This window comes from Sciurus carolinensis, chromosome 12 (assembly GCF_902686445.1).
Source record: "Sciurus carolinensis chromosome 12, mSciCar1.2, whole genome shotgun sequence".
NCBI classification, from domain to species: Eukaryota; Metazoa; Chordata; class Mammalia; order Rodentia; family Sciuridae; genus Sciurus; species Sciurus carolinensis.
The window spans coordinates 44965269-44982038 of NC_062224.1; the positions used below are offsets into that span (position 1 = coordinate 44965269).

General features: G+C 37.7%; 1 protein-coding gene across 2 annotated transcripts in view; it reads right to left on the reverse strand.

Moving 5' to 3' along the window:
• Nucleotides 1-14890: 14890 nt before the first annotated feature.
• The window catches only part of LOC124962011 (ankyrin repeat domain-containing protein 26-like), a 77705-nt gene continuing 75825 nt past the window's right edge, over nucleotides 14891-16770 (reverse strand). Inside the window, exon 13 of one of the 2 annotated variants that reach the window (XM_047521093.1) lies at nucleotides 14891-15089. The gene's annotated coding sequence lies outside the window, so the exon portion shown is untranslated. Of the gene's footprint in view, nucleotides 15093-16770 lie in introns of both variants that reach the window. The other variant, XM_047521095.1, reaches the window with a different exon arrangement.

Below are 16770 nucleotides of genomic sequence, written 5' to 3' on the forward strand. Positions count from 1 at the left end.
CTAATTCTTGCATTAGATATTCCTGTTGTTTCTTGATGGCAGTTTAGTTCAGAGTGTCTCCATAACATAGAAACATTGGCCAATTGAGCCTTCAAGTTGTTTAGTCCAATGTTAACTACAGTGCTGTTGAACTGATTTTCTGCTTCAAATGCAGACAGTCAAAACTATCAAATAAACCCCAAACTATTTATTAGGGTGGCTTCTGAATATATAGAGTATGGTTCATGACACAGACTCAATAATCTCACTAAGGGAGGGAAAAGATTTCTTCCATCTGTGTAACCCCCTCAGGAGCTGGCACAGGATAATTGCCTAGAAAATATTTGGGGGATACATGAAAAGATGAAAAACAGAGAATATAGATTTAAAAGCAAAGATCTCTAATTATTCAAACATAATAAAGTCACAGATGATACATCACATTGCCCATTAACTCTGAATATGAGCCCTGTTTTGGCAGAGAAATGATTTGTGTACAACAAACATTTATTGAGTTTGTACAATGTGTCAGGCACTGGGAATATAGATAAGAGTAAGATGTAGCCACTGAATTTAGCAGCTCTCAGTCCACTAGAGAAACAAGTATGGAAACAAGTAAAGGCAGCATTCAACAACGAGGGTGACCTTTCAGCAAAATGAAGTGGGGAACAGGGTGGAAGTGGGACTCTGAATCCCAGTGTTAACTAGCTGAGATGACGAGGCCTGGTGTGCTCGTTCTCCACAGTTCACAGCCCTCATTTTCTCAGCAGCTTCATTTTTTGCTTGTTTGACAATAGAACAGTTCCACTGTGCAGTTCCCTCCAAGTTCCTGAAAATAAAAGTAAATGCATACAGTTGGTGGCAACTAAAATGTCCTGCTGGCTTGCCTGCCTGTAGTTCAGGAGTCACCTTTGGTCTCTGCACTCTGCAAGTTTTGGCTTCTGTGTTTTGCAGCACACCAGAGACAGTGGTCTCAATCCTGGCTTTACCCTAAAGGATCATAACCATGATTCTTAAAGAAAAACAATTCTTGGAACCCAAGCAAGTCACATTCAGGTGTACTTCTTTGGAAAAAATATAATCTAAGGAAGAGAATTCACCACAGTGAAATAGTGGTTGTCTTTGTTTCTGGTTTCCTAAAATTGGTGTTGCCCAAATTTTAAGTTCCCGAGAAGAGACGGTAAAGCAGGCTTGTAGTTTCCAGCTTTTATTTACTTGTGCACTGGCCAGAATGTAGGATAAAGAAATTGACTACTGAGAGGTCAGATCCATTTCTTTGTGCTATTTTTCTCTCCTCCACATATGCACAAAGAGATAACCAAATTGTTTGTTTTGCTATCAAAATGCAAGTTTGGGTACATGTACATGACTAGAGGCAACTAAATTGAAATCCTGTTTCATAACAGGGGCTTACCTGAATGTTTTAAGCTGTGCTCAGTAGCCTGAGATGGAATTAAAAATAGGCTCAGTCACCTTGTTATATTGGGCAGTTGCACACAGAGATGACCTTTGGTAAATAGCAATGGGAAAGGAGAAGATTAAGTAATGGCTTTGTATTTCTTTAACTTCTCCCTGGAAAAATAAAATAGATCTTTCAAACATTGGCTAAGTTTTCCCTGCATAACAAATATTATATGAAAGGATTGGTTGGATTTAAGAGTCTTCTTTTTATTTAAAAAGAAGATTCATTTCCCAAATGGATTCAGGAATGCCACTAATACAATTGCAAGAATGACAACAAAAATAAGGTCCACCATTCATTAAGCCCAGACAACAGTAGAATAATCTAATAATAACTGTTATCATAGTAGCCACAATTTATTTAGTGTTTATTATGCCAAGAACTGAGGTAAATCTTTTAAGTGTGTTTAAAACCTCAGCAGCAATCCTGTAAGCAAAGCATTATTATCCCTGTTCTTCAGAAGCCAGTGTGTCAACTTATTTCCCCCTGAGCAAAAGTTAGGCCCTTTGGCTGCCTCCACAGCTCTTATGTATAACCTTCATGCTACACTATCAACTGGGCACATTATTGGGTGTTTCTATAAAGTCTCATTTAATTCTGAACACAAGCCCATAAGAGTCAGGTATTACTGTCCCTTTCATACAAATGAAAGTCCAAAGCCACACTGCCAATAGTGAGGAGCCAGAATTCAGACCCAACCTGGCCTTACTCCAAAGCCCATACTTCCCACCCATTCAATAAGCTACTTCCACACAGTTCTAAGACATTGTACTCATTCCCAGATTGCCTTCCCAGGGGTTTTTCTGATGCTTGGAATTCCCTTAATAAAAAAAAACACCCTTATTCCATAATTTAGAATCTGATGTGAAAAGAAAAATATTACTAGTATATTTGAGAATTCATCCAAAGAGCCCTGGATTGCCACAGTCTGCACAGTCAGAAGAGGGCACAGGGGAAAATGGTACATGGAGAGGGGAGAAGCACAACCCCAAGAGAGTAGAGCAGAAGTTAAGGAAAGGAGCTGGGGCAAATGATGAGGAAAACATTGACTTCACCTTTGCTAAGGGCTAACTCAGCATATTTTAAACCATCATCTATTTATATACATATATACATATTGACATGTATATATAAGAACTTTGTTCAGAATATATGCATACATTTGTATGTATGTGTATAAATAGATATGATTTTATTATAAAATTCCCAGAAAATATTATTATGTTATGTGCAAAAGAGCACATACAAATTTTTTTTTTCAATTTGGATTTATTACTGAACTCTTGAATATTCTATCCATATAGGAGTATCTCAACACTCATTCTAAATGGCAGGAAGAGTTTCTCAGTTCAATTTCCCTATCATCCAAGACTCATATCCAATAACCGGTCCTACTCTATTTTTAGGAAAAGAAAGAAAAAAGAATGACCCAATTTTCATCCAAGATCATTCAGACTTTTAGAATAAACCCAAATTTATGAACTTCCTGCCCCAAAGTTCTTTCTACTACTTGATTCTGCCTGCTTACAGGGAATGCTATTGGTTAAGTTGAATGTAGTAGAAAATCGTGGCATAAAATTTACTTAATACAAATTAGAAAAAATATTCACATGAATTTTAGATGAGAAAAGAGTTTGGATGTTTCTTTTATAGACACATTAATTCATAATCAAAATCATCTTTATCAAAGAAAATCATAAAGTGTTGAAATACTATGTGATTGAAATTGGTGATACATAGATATTTAACCTTATAGATATTCCAATTCTTTTTTTTTTTTTTTTCTTTTTTTCTTTTTGGTGCTGGGGATTGAACCCTGGACCCTGTGCTTGTAAGGCAAGCACTTTACCAACTGAGCTATATCCCCAGCCCTGATATTCCAGTTGTTTAATGCACTGTTTCCTGCCTAAATCGGTCAACTTTTGTTCATTATACCCCATAGAGCATAGACCACTAAGTTCAGTACAGTGACTTCATATAAAAAGAGAACAAGGACTTTTTTTTCTTTTTACATTTTTTTTCTTTTTTCGATTTTTTATTGGTGCCTTACAGTTGTACATAATGATGGGATTTGTTGCATATTCATACATGCACACGATATAACAATATAATTTGGTCAATGTCACTTCCCAGCACTTCCCCCTTCCCTCCTCTCCTCCCACTCTCTGGTCCTTTTACTCTGCAAATCTTCCTTTGATTTTCATGAGACCCCCTTGCCCCACCTTTCTTTAAGGAATTTAAGATTATATCATATGCATATGATATTATGTGTAGCTACATATTAATTTAGTTAATATACTCATTCAGAAAACATTTGTGACATGACCTATAAATACCTGATGACTTAAATCATGTTCACCCAATATCATCATTTTGGGGAATGACTTTATGGAGGTCATGAACAGATGAAATTATGAAACAGAACTGTTCATATCGAATGGGACCTCTTCTCCAGAATGATACCTCAAGGACCCACTCTATAAAACATAAGTTTGATCAACACAGCATTGCTGTATGTGCAAAATAAATGTCTTGAATCTTGTATTGAAAGGAGTCGTGTTTATTCTTCGCCAGTTTTCCCTTACTTTCTGAAACTTGTTCACAAAATTCCCACATCCTAATTAATTTTAAAAAGACAATAGAGGGCAACCCCTGTCAGATCCCTGCTTGCCCTTAGAGAGTTCTATCTCTTTTCTTCTCTCTTAAATAAATCCCACTCCTTTCACTCTTGCCAAAAACAATAATAACAATAATAGCATGGACCTAACAACACCAAACTTTCTGGTAGAAGCATTTTGATGCCTATGAAAATCGACTAAGTGTCTCCGTTTGTACATGTGCCTTTTGAAGCAGCCAAAGAATACAAGAATTTCCAACTGAACTATAAGAACATGGGAGAATAAACATCTGTGTACTTGCTAGAAAACCAACAGGAAGCAAAAACATTCTAATATAGAATTTAAAAAGTTCCAATTGCATTTTTAGAAGCCTTGGTGATATATAATTGATAAACTCTGGTTAGTTAAAAAGTATGAATTTTAACATATGTGACCACAATTAAGACTGTGAATGTTGCCATCACCCCAGAAGTTTCCTTTTATCTTTCTCATCACCTCCCCCAACCCATTGCATTTTCTAGAATTTTGTACAAGTAGAATTATCCAGAATGTCTGATTTCTTTACTGAAGGTTATTATTTTGAGATTCATTTATGTTGTTGTGTATCTGTAATTTATTCCTTTTTTTCCCAATTAGTGTTCTATTTGTATGACTCTACTACAATTTTTTTCTCCATTTACCTTCTGATGGACGCCTGGATTGTTACACATAAAGTTCCTTCAAAACTTTGTGTACAAGTCTTGTTATGAGACTACTCTCTCTTATCTTGGTTAAAGCCTGAAAGTGGAGTGACTGGATCATATGATAGGTGGTTTAACTTTTTTAATTGCCCAAGTGTTTTTAAAAATGTTTGTACCATTTTACATTTGTAAAATATAAGTGAAAAAAATAAAGTACAACAAAAATCTATTACTGTCAAATATTGGCAAATTGAGGTGCTCTCGATTTTAGTGACTCATATTGCTAATTTGATGCTACTACCATTTCATAAGCGAATGACAATATGAGATCAGAATATATAGAGGAAATCTGTAACTCCTGAATAGAACTTTGTCTTGACCTTAAAAAAACAACAACAACAAAAAACCACTAAAAAGTATGAATGTGACAAAACATGCCATAAAGCTAATCTCCAAATCCCACAATTAGACAGGTATACAGAATAAAATATTAACAAGGTAAATACCAAGAAACATATAAGAGAATATCAGGGGCAGATTCGTGTTTGGTAGAGTCTAAAACTTATACAATTTGGGGGTCCTTTATGAGGTACAAAATCCAATACTATAAGTCTATAACTCTGACAAAAAAGAAGTCAACACAGTTTTCCTGATAGGCATTCTAAAGCTGGAAGGCTAACTCATCCATGAATGAGACTGACTGAACCACATACATACACTCTACCAAACCCAATCCAAGTGCACCTCCACTCAGGTCCCCTAGAGATGAAAAGTACAAAATGTGTCCATGGCCCCAGAGCTCTACCTGAAGCAAAGTAAAATGTGCAGTAGGGCAAATGAGAATGGAAAGATGTTAATTATTAATCAATTGCAATCAATACACCTCGCTTTTATAGGTATTAGAAAAACATGTGATCATGTCAATGTATTGCTAGGTTACTGTATTAGCCTTGAGGTTAAGCTTCACCAGCTTTAACCCTAATCCATCTCTGAGCAAAGAAAGGGAGGGAACGTGGTGGAAGTACAAGCGCCATTAAAATCTTCACATCTCCACATTTCTCCAAACAAGTAACTCTCAAAACCTCAACACTGGGTACTCATGGAGATCTTGCATTTAATATATCCCTAAATGCTGAAAATTTGATGTCTGACCTTAAGTTGTTTTAATCCAGGAATGTACAAGGGAAGGTTGGCTAAAGGAAGCAAATCAACCAGATATGGATAGGTGGGCTGAAAAAAATAATCAAGAAATTTGTTTCTGCTAAACACAGAGATTTGCTAAATGACCTAGGATCCCAGGTCTACCCGGGCATGCGAGCTTTATCCACTGTTGGTCAGTCATCAAGCACCTAAGCAGCTGCTATGGAGACCACCTAAGGTTCACATGGGTCCCCTCAACTAACATTCTGGGAAACTCAGAGAAAATGTAGCAACCCTATCCCACACTTCGGTTAATAGCTGGGCATAGAAACGTTTTTCCATCCTCAACTATTCTGTTCTTATCTGAATCGATTTGTTATGCCTTGATGTTAGAGAGTGTGTTCATACAATAATTTTTGCTAACTCACTTTATACCCTTTATATGCAGCAACAGACATAAGACAATCCACCCTGAATTTAGCCTGAGGAGTACTGTGTTCTCCACAAACACACAAAGCTTCATATTTTTAAGCACCCTGCAGTGTATGTGTAGAGAGACAGTAAATTAAAAAGAAATGTTTCTGTGCATGCAAACACATACACACTTAAATCCTAGAATTTCCCAAATGTCTGTAGAGTAAATCCTGAAAGGAAAGCCCTATGTCAGATATAAATAATTTCCTCTAGAGATATTGGAAATCCCAGAACATTACCCAGGATCCTGTCTCTTGGTGTCTTTCCCACAGAGAAATATTAAACTAATGGTGTGGATCACACCTACAGTGCAAGGGGAAACTGAACACCAGGCAGCCCCTGGAGGATCAGGTTTGGAGCTCTGACACCACCTGTTAGAGTAGGAATCCTAATCCCTGGGAGCACAAAATGATTGTATCCCAGAGGCAGGACTGCTTATAAAGTTTATGAGTGATCCTGACATTTTTTTAATTGCAGAAATTTTGAAATTTAGGCTGACAAGGTAAAAGGGCATCCAATGCCACGACAGTAGATTGAGTTGAGGTCAGAGAGTTACCAAAAGGAATAGAGCTTTGGGACCATCTGTTTATAGTTGTCATTGCTGGACATTTCCGAGTCAGCAACAAGGTGGTGATTGCATCACCTATCTTCCAAATAACCACAACAACCCAAAGACACACTTCATCCAGAGAATGTTTCATTTCTTTCCTTTGTGTAAAGAATCTTAGAACTACCAAGAAGCTTAGAATTGTATTTAATATTCATATAGTAGCTTATTACACATTTAATTATTCAATTTTTCATTAAGCAATTTATCTGACATCTTATTAAATCAAGAAGAAGCTTTGCAAAGTGGGGCAAGAAAGAAAGTAGCTCTGAGATTCAAAGCACAATAGCTCCCAGTGCAGAACTCACAACCCAGAGGCTCTGTGATTTTGGACAAGCTTTTTTATTCTTTCAAATTATCAGTTCCTTTTTCTTCAAATGGAGATACTAATATCTATGCTGGAGATTTGTTGGAAGGATTAAATGAGTGATATGGTCAACATGCCTGACAATTGATAAGTGTACAATAAATATTTGCATTTCAAGTTCTTATGGGAGGTTTGTTTTTCCTTAAGTGCAGGATTATTTTGTAGAACTAATGACAAAAATCTCAGTTTTCAGCAAGTGTCTCAAAGAATTCTTTCATAAAATCCTCTTTTCAGGGTATTAAAATGATTGATTCTGAGAAAATTTGATTTTATGTTATTAAAAAAGTTATGAAATGGGAAGTAGGTTTGTCTGTGGGACCAAAAGTTTTTCTTAACTGCAGGCTATTTACACCTTTCTCCTGGGTCTATTATGATGGGCAAATAAAAGATAATGAAAATCAGTTGGAAAATTGGAATGTGGCAAACTTCTCGTGGCTTTGCTTTTTTTGAAATTAACAGATATATACTTTCAAGTCTTCTAACTACTTTGTAAGTAATCATTCTTCCAGATAAGACTCCTTGTTTTCTGCATTCAACTAATCCACAAATTGATTGAAGGTGTATTGAAGACCAACACTGAGCCTCTTCCATATTAAACACTATAGAGTCTGCAAGGAAAATAAATGATGAGATTTTATTTTAATTACTGATTCACAAACTACACATAGAACTTGTTTCCTCTTTAGACTCATCATGGAAGAGATAATTTCTATACTCCAAAAGTTGAAAACTAGGGAGTATCATACATGAATCAATTATCACACAATTGATGATTATCTGCTTATAAAAAGTTAAGTTGTGTGACCTAAACTTTCCTAAAGAGTTGGCCAGAAATGTAATATATCACTAGGGAATCAGGTCACCAGGAGATAGATAGGTCATGAAAATGTTGGATTTTAATCGAATGTTATAGGCAGGTGAAAAATAGGCTAAGGAATAATGAAAAGATGCTACCTAGGGATGGGGATTGGATCAATAGCTATTTTAAAGGACCAGATGAATAATTTAGGAGGTGTGAGTAGAGATGTTGGTGCTAGCTAGGTGCCAGAGCATGAATGCAAGACTTAGCTTTATGTTATTTTATTCTGTGGGCCAATATGGTGCCAGTTGGGGCAGGTGGGGTTGGAGGAGGAAAATGAGTTTCAAGAGCAGTACACACAGTAGTACCTCATAGAAATTTTGATTCATTTTTCAAGAGTTCACCTCTGGCCTTGGCCTTATTAATTTACACACTACTTTCCCACATTAACTATTGCTTGACTTAGTTATCTTCCTCATTCAGTTTAGTTCAATTCATTATATTTCTTGACCACCTGTTGTGCACCAAACACAGACCTTAGAGAAACAAAGAGTAAGAATCAAGGAGCTTACAATTTAGCTCATAAGAAGTCTGGACACACATTCTGTTCATAATGATACTGAGATGTTTTTTGTGCCATTGACCGCGATGACACAAAAACAGTGGTGGGTCAAACTGCCAGCTCTGAGCACCCCTGGTAGTATAGTTATCCAACTGTGCTGGTTGTCATATTCTTTGCCAGGCTATCACAGGAAAAAGAAATCATCATTTTCACTTAAGAATGCTCTCTAGCGAGACATGGGGATGTATACCTACAGTCCCAGCTACTTGGGAGACTGAGGCAGGAGGATTGCTTGAACCCAGGAGTTTGAGACCAGTCTGGGAAACATAGCAAGACACATCAAGAGAAAGAAAGAGAATCTTTACATAGCAGTATAGCAGTAAACATTTTTAGTTTTATTAAACATTAACTCAAATATGTATCTCTTACTATTTACTGTGACTGACAAGCATGCATAAAGTACTCCTGCTGCACAAAGACTATTTTGAGATAAAAACACTTTTGCAACTAAACTGAGCACCATTGACCACCATATTTCATGGAACATTTTTTAATTAAAAGACTGGTTAGTCCAATGTGAGTATTTATTTAGGAGAAAATTTTCAAATTTTAATAAAATGAGCTTGTCATTTCAAGGAAAGCAACCAACAGTATTTGCAATAAGAATTCCAAATTTTCAAGAAAATGTTAGAATTTTGAAATTTTTTTTCAGCCACCACAAACTTGACAGCTTATCATTAAAGATAATGATATCTTTAATCTTCTGACGAGAATGATGGTGATATTAATGACTGATTTTTTGCATACTGTATAGTAAATATGTCAACATATTGAATATCTATCTGCACAATTCAATAAGACAATGGATGTTAGAGGTTATAAAATCAGACTTAAGTAAAAGAATCAATCAAAAAGCATTTTAGACCAATAGGTTTAATGAAACAGAGCTGAAGAAGTTCACTGATAGTTTTGAAGTTCCACATTTCTATACAAACTTAGCAAACCAGTTCATGTTAAGTTTTTGGGCACTACCAAAGAATATTGAGAGTAATTATCGACAAAGGCTAGATATCACACATTCAAGGATTTATCCCCACTAGGGGTTTGGGAAAACCAACAAGGAAGGTGTTCACCTGTGCACAATCCTCTCAATAAGGACAGCATGGATTAGGGTATATGCCTGATCATCCTTTTCTGTTGGGGCATTGATCTCTTCTCCCACCCAGAGAACAGCAGAAAAAATCAGTTGGCTGGCAGATGATCCTGCCTGGCTTGACCAATGGTCCCTCACAGGGGAAAAACTTCAAGTGGTTCACATACTAGTCCAAGAACAGTTTCAAGCTGGTCATATTGAATCTACTTTAAGTCTATGGAATAGTCCTGGTTTTGTGATTAAAAAATCTGGTAAATAGAGATTGTTACAAGATCTCTGAGAAATTCATCAGACCATGGAATTAATGGATGCATGACATCCTGGACTTCCTTTTCCTACAGTTATTCCTTTTGATTATTATTTAATCATAATGGACTTAAGGGACTGCTTTTCACTATACCTTTACATCCAGCTGATTGTAAGTGCTTTGCATTTAGTGTTCCAGTCATTAACTATAAAGAGTCAGTGAAGATACTGTTGGAAGGTTTTGCCACAGGCAATGGCTAATAGGACTAGCTTAGGTCAGACTTTGTAGATCAAGCCATTGCTCTGCTGCAAGAGCAAGATCCTGATGCGTATTTATTCATTACATGGATGACATAATTTTTGGCACATCCTAATTCAGATATGCTTTAAAATGTTTTGCATATTTGGAAACCTCTCTTACCACAGTGGGCTTGTGCATAGAACCTGAAAAAGTACAAAAGTTTTCTCCTTTTTGGTATTTAGGCAGCTTAATCGAAGGACACATGATTTGTCCACAGAACTTATAAATTGAACTGATGCTTTCCATACTCTCAATGATATTCAAAAGTTGCTGGGAGATATTAACTGGATGCAGCCTGGCCTACAAAATTGTCCTCTGCGGATTTTGGCCTTTTATTTGATATTTTGTGTGGAGATCCCTCCCTGGCCTTTCCTTGACAGCTCACGACAGAAGCAAGGGCTGCATTTGCAAAGGTCGAAACTGCTCTTAAGACTGCACAGCTTACTAGAATTAATTCACAGGAACCTGTACACGTGTTATTATTTCCTAATTCTCTTACCCCTAAAGGGGCTATATGGCTTCTTTAGGAGTTATTGAGTGCCTCAATCTTGCTCACTCTCCTCTAAAACCTTAACCCCATTTCATGATTTTGTCACTCAGTTTATTATTAAAGCAGAAATCGAGTCATGCAATTGGTGGAAGCTGAGCCTTCTTTTATTGTGGTAACTTTTCAGTTCAACAACAAAAGTGACTTTGGCAATCCTCACATGATTGTCAAGTAGTTTTAAAAAATTTTCGTGGCCAAGTAAAAAATCATTACCCTCATGATAAAGTTTTTCGGTTTGCAATTATAACCTCATTTATCTTCCCCAAAATTGCAGGCACTCAGCTGATAGGTAAGGCAGTCACAATACTTACTGATGGCTCCAGCTCATACTAAAGTGGGGCAGACTCCATATGCCTCTGCTCTCGTTGATACTTGACTACATTTTGCTAACAAGTCAGTTAATACCTACAGTGTTAGTGACTCTACAGTAGGAGTCACTATGCATATTGAATCAGCCACCATTGGATATAAGCAGTTAGAAGAGTTATTTCACTTATTCCATACTTTACAAAAAACAATTCAAATGAGTCAGCATCCTTGTTTTATTGGACACATCCACGTTCACTCCAAACTTCCAGACCCCTTAACCAAGGGTACTGCTATGGCTGATCATCTTGTTGCAGTTTGTCAGAAGTTGTCTCCTTATGACTGTTTTCAAACATTTCATACATTACACCATCAGAATGCTCCAGCTTATTCAAGGAATTTCATATCACCCAAGAACAAGCTCACCAAATTGTTCATCAATGTCCTCACTGTGTAATACACACTCCAGTTTTACCTACAGTGGTTAATCCCTGTGATTTGTGGCTTAATCAGTTGTGGCAGATGGATATAACTCACATCCCTGAATTTGGCAAAGAGGGTTATGTTATGTTAATATTGACACTTCTCATTTTATTTTTGCCACTGCTTGAAAAGGAGAAAATACTCATCGAGTCATTTCTCAGTGCTTAGCTGCTTTTGCAGTGCTGGACCACCCTGCTACAAATTAAAACCGATAATGGTCCAGCTACACTGATTCTTTTTAATGGTTTTGTGATCAGTATCATTTGATCACTGAAGACATTTCTTATAATCCTCAAGGTCAAGCCATTGTAGAATGAGCTCACTTGTTTCTTCAATTATAATTACAAAAACAAAAAGGGGGAAGTAGAAACCCACAAAGTCATTTGAATCATGCTCTTTTATTTAATATTTTTTATATTGTGATGCTGAAGGTTACACTGCTGCTGACTGACACGTCTTCTACTGTAGCAAACTGGTCAGGCCAATTCTGGTGGAGAGATTTATAAACAGGGCAATGGAATGGACCCATTACAGCAATAATGTGGGGTAGAGGCCATGCTTGAGTCCTTCCAGAAGGTGCACCACATCCTAGCTGGGTACCTGAGTGTGCTGTTCATCACCACCATGGAGGATCTGGAACCACAGTTCAAAAAACTGAAGGTTGAACGGAGGTGCTGATACTGATCTCTACTGGGAAGAAGCAGCTGAGAAAGAAGAGGAAGAATGCAGAGAAAATTCCACATCCCCAGAATGCCAAACTGCCAATGTGGGGACAACTGAAGAATCTGACACATCACACGGAGCAGATAATCAAATAGCAGGGAGGCACTAAGTCCCTAGCCACCACATTTGTGGCTATGACGGCTATTTTAAGCTGTCAGGTAGGATTCATGGGGAAACTTACTGGACTTATTTCCCAGATCCACATTTAGTATACCAGCTGTGTGGACTGGAGAATCCATTCCAGTATTTACTAATGATACTCAAATGATGGAAAGTTTTTCAGATAAAGCTATTATAACTTTTCATTCAACTGGATTTAATTATACATGATATAGGGAAATTTATCTATATGTTGGTACCCTATAAACAGGCTGGCTATTTAAGTGAACCCAGAGGAAGACATCATATGGGGGAGCGAGGGTAGTCAATTTCACTGGCCCCTGGGACTTAAAATGGTATGTCCAGTTACAAAAGTGGGACTCTCCAATGACAAAACCGTGTTTCCTATGGAGCATCCACCAATAGCTTATTGCCCTAGTCATACTACAGCAGAATTGAGCACATTCCCTAAGTGCAGGGAATGTGCTAATATTTTGTCCCTGTGACATAAAGTCCCTGGCAGTAGTGGATATATTTTGGATGTTCTCACAGAATTGATGAGACAACCATGTCAGGGATTTTTGACTCCTGGAGGATTTCTTAGTAATGTGCTGACTTTCAGTGGTGGTGGCATGCAAAAAGACCCATGGCATTTGATAGCTGCCTTAGATTTCAATAATTATACCAGCATCTCCCTGAATAACCTCCCTTTATTGCTTAGAAGCTGTAAAGTGGCTTCATGCTATAGCCTGCAAGCCTGTGTTCAATGTCCTTATAATTTCTGAAAACAGAAAAGTAAAAAGAACTGGAGAAAAATATCAAGCGACTTATCACGAACATCATCTAATTGCGTTACTTGGTGTAACAGAGAATAAGGAGTGCCTGTGTTACTTCAACACTCCTTTGTTTTAATCCCAGCTAACATTTCAGATTCCTAGTATTTTGATGCTGGAGTTCAAGTATGACATGCCCATCTAAATAATTTCCAGTGTGCTATTATTGATCATATTGTATTTGGAGTAGTCACTTTAATATCTGTTTCTGTCTCTACCATGACACTCTGATATCCTTAACCAAAAGCATTCAACAATGCTCATTTTTCTTAATAATTTAGCTCAAAATACTTCGAAAGCCTACAAAATCAGGAAAATGCTGATGCAAAGCTCGAGACTAAATTAAATGCTTTGTAAGCTACTGCCAAAAGTATAGTATATGAGCTTGCCACACTTAAATTTAGACAAAGGCTTCATTGTCCTGCTGGCTGTAAATGTGTCACAGCTGCAAATTACACTTCCCAATGGGATTGGGAAAAAGTTAAAAATCTTTTAATGGACATTGGTCAGAGAAATGATGACAGTCTAGATCTTATGGAGTTACATCATATCACCAGGATATTCAGGAAAGCAGGAATGATCGTGTGGATCCTGCATGGCTTGCTGAACAAATACTTAATGATTTAATGATTCTAATCCTGAAGATAAGTTAAAACATTCCATATGTCACTTTTTTGGCATCATGTGTTTACTACTAATTCTCTGTTATTATAACAGTAGGATGCTGTGTCTTCTGAGAAGAAATCTGAGAACATCAAATAACAGCACAGCACTTACACTGAAAACATTAAAAAAAGGGGGAGCTGTCAGGAGAGGTGATGCCTCACCCAGGAACATTCAGTGCTAAACTACTGTTTAAGATTGCCCCGTTGCTATGGTGGCACCGTGTTCAACAGGAAGCTATGGAGCTATCAAGTTCTTGATCTTGAAGTTGCCATACCAGCTTCCTCGGGTTAGAAAATTATGGGCACAAGCCAATAATAATGAAGTTGCCATACCAGCTTCCTCGGGTTAGAAAATTATGGGCACAAGCCAATAATAATAATAATAATAATAATAATGATAATGATAATAAAAATAATAATAATGCTCATACCAATGTCCTTCATTCTGTTTGAAGAATTTTCTCACAATATATACTTCAATGACATAACCTATATAATAAATGTACTGAGTTGGCTCATGGTCATTGCACTCCTCCAGACTGTAATATTTACTGGGTCCCATATTTTTTCCTTGTGTGTCTGTCTGTCTTTTCTAATCCCCCATCATCCCTCATTTGGTTTCATGAACTAACTGTCATGCAGACTGCGGCAATATAGTCTTCCACTGCTGCTCTACATTGTAAATTGTTTTGAAAGTGGATTTTTTTATAATTATTTTTTAATTTAGTTTTGTATGTGGTGCTGAGGATTGAGCACAGTGACTCATGCATGCAAGGCAAATGTTTCACCACCGAGCCACTCAGCTCATCTCAGCCCAACACTATAAATATTTTGAAAGCACTTTGATTTAGCTAAAGTTTGCTGGTACACAGGGTATTTTGATTTTTATTTTGGTAAACTGAATTTCAGAATACTTGCCCTTATCCTTAGGGTGCAACTTCATTTGTGGATTTAGCATGCCAGTTCCTGGATTCAATCCTCCATTTCCCAAAAAGAAGACAAAAACAATGGCCAACTTGCTTTTCAGGTCCTGTTACCAAAGGTCCTGCTAACAAAAACAAGAAGGCATTTGTGATTGCCTCTGGCACTTTTCTCCTTTCCCTTACTGAAAATTTTAGTCTGTATTTCATCAAGCACTTTGGGTTTGTGATATAAAGAGTCAGGTAGCTTGTGGCCATGGTGGCGCAGATCTATGATCCCAGACACCAGGATGCTGATGCAGGTGGTTGGCAAGTTCCAGGCCAGCCTGGGAAAATTACCAGGGCCCTGTCTCAAAAAGGGCTCGGATGTTCTGAAGTGGTAAAAGGCCCCATTGATCGGTCCTGAGAAAAAGCATCTAATATTAAAGAGAATCAACTGAGGACAGAAAAGAGAGTCCCTAATTAAGTAGATGGGAACCAAATTGTACATAAACAAATGCAAGTTTCCCAGAGACTTGTAAGTTTCCACAGTGAACAACATATATACATGGGTGTGCACTAATAGATATTGGTTTGAATCATGGAAATTATAGTCATGCACTTGTTGCATTATGGAAAATATTTTTTCAGACACTCTTCTACTATATATATAGAACATGACTTTGTAAATGAGGACATGGAGAGTGAGATGCTGCGTGTACTTCATTTTACTAGGTAGCATACTTTCAAGTATCAGTAAGTGCCCTATCAGGTGAATGATCAGTAGGTGGGAACCCAGTTTTTATTTGGCTCATCATCAAGATGAGCTACACACTAGCCCCTTCCAAGCTTTTATCTCCTAGGAATCAGGCTGAATTAAAGGCACTAAAGCCAAGTACCTTGGTGAGGACAGATCCATCCTGTGTGTGTACTTCGCTGGGCACAGACTGGAAGTTGTTTGCTTCTCCCACATAACCCCTGCCAGCATCTCAGGAGCCTTTCCTCTAGGTATAGGTCTGTTGCCTTTCTCCCGTCTCTGTTGTTCATGCCACTCTTGCCAGGAGTGTGGAAATGCTGATCCCTTTGACTAAATTACCCCCCTTAGAGCTTTCTGGATATTGTGAGCAATATCCAGATACCAGCTGGTGTATCTACTGGAGTTGAACCTACAAGACCTCCCCTGCCCAAAGCACAGGAACTGCATCCTCAGGACAGTGGAGGATCCCAAGGGCTCCTGGTCCTGTATCCACACAACAAAAATGTCCTCTTGGCAGAGGTCAGAGCCTCAGAGGCACCTTCCCTCCCCCCTCCCTAAATCCACCTCTGCAAGGCAATGACAAAGGTGAAAGAATAAGAATGAAAAACACGTATGTTTGAAAAAATGTAATATTATCATTAAAAATAATTTGCCCGTGTTTGCACACTCGATTTGTCACCATTCTGGCTCTGTGTCAGAGCTTCTGCTTCCCCATTCTTAGTACATTAATTCAACAAGCATGTGCGAAGGCAGTGTGACAGGTGCTGGAGTGACTACGTGGAGCTGATAGGGTCCACTGCTAAGAATCCATATTACAACAGAAGAAGTGTGCCACCAGCAAGTTTCACACAAAGTCATAGACAATATGGAAATATCTGAAAAGAACAGAAGTGGAACACTCAGATGAAACCTGGAAACCATTTTCCCATCAATATTGCAGCCTTTTTTGGTGGAGGTAATGTGTATGTGGATACCGCAAGCGTAAGGAGACAGTAGCCAGAAGAACAAAGAAGCACATGCAAACAGCCAGAGGCAAGGAAGAACTCTTAAGGAATTGTAAGTGGTGAAGG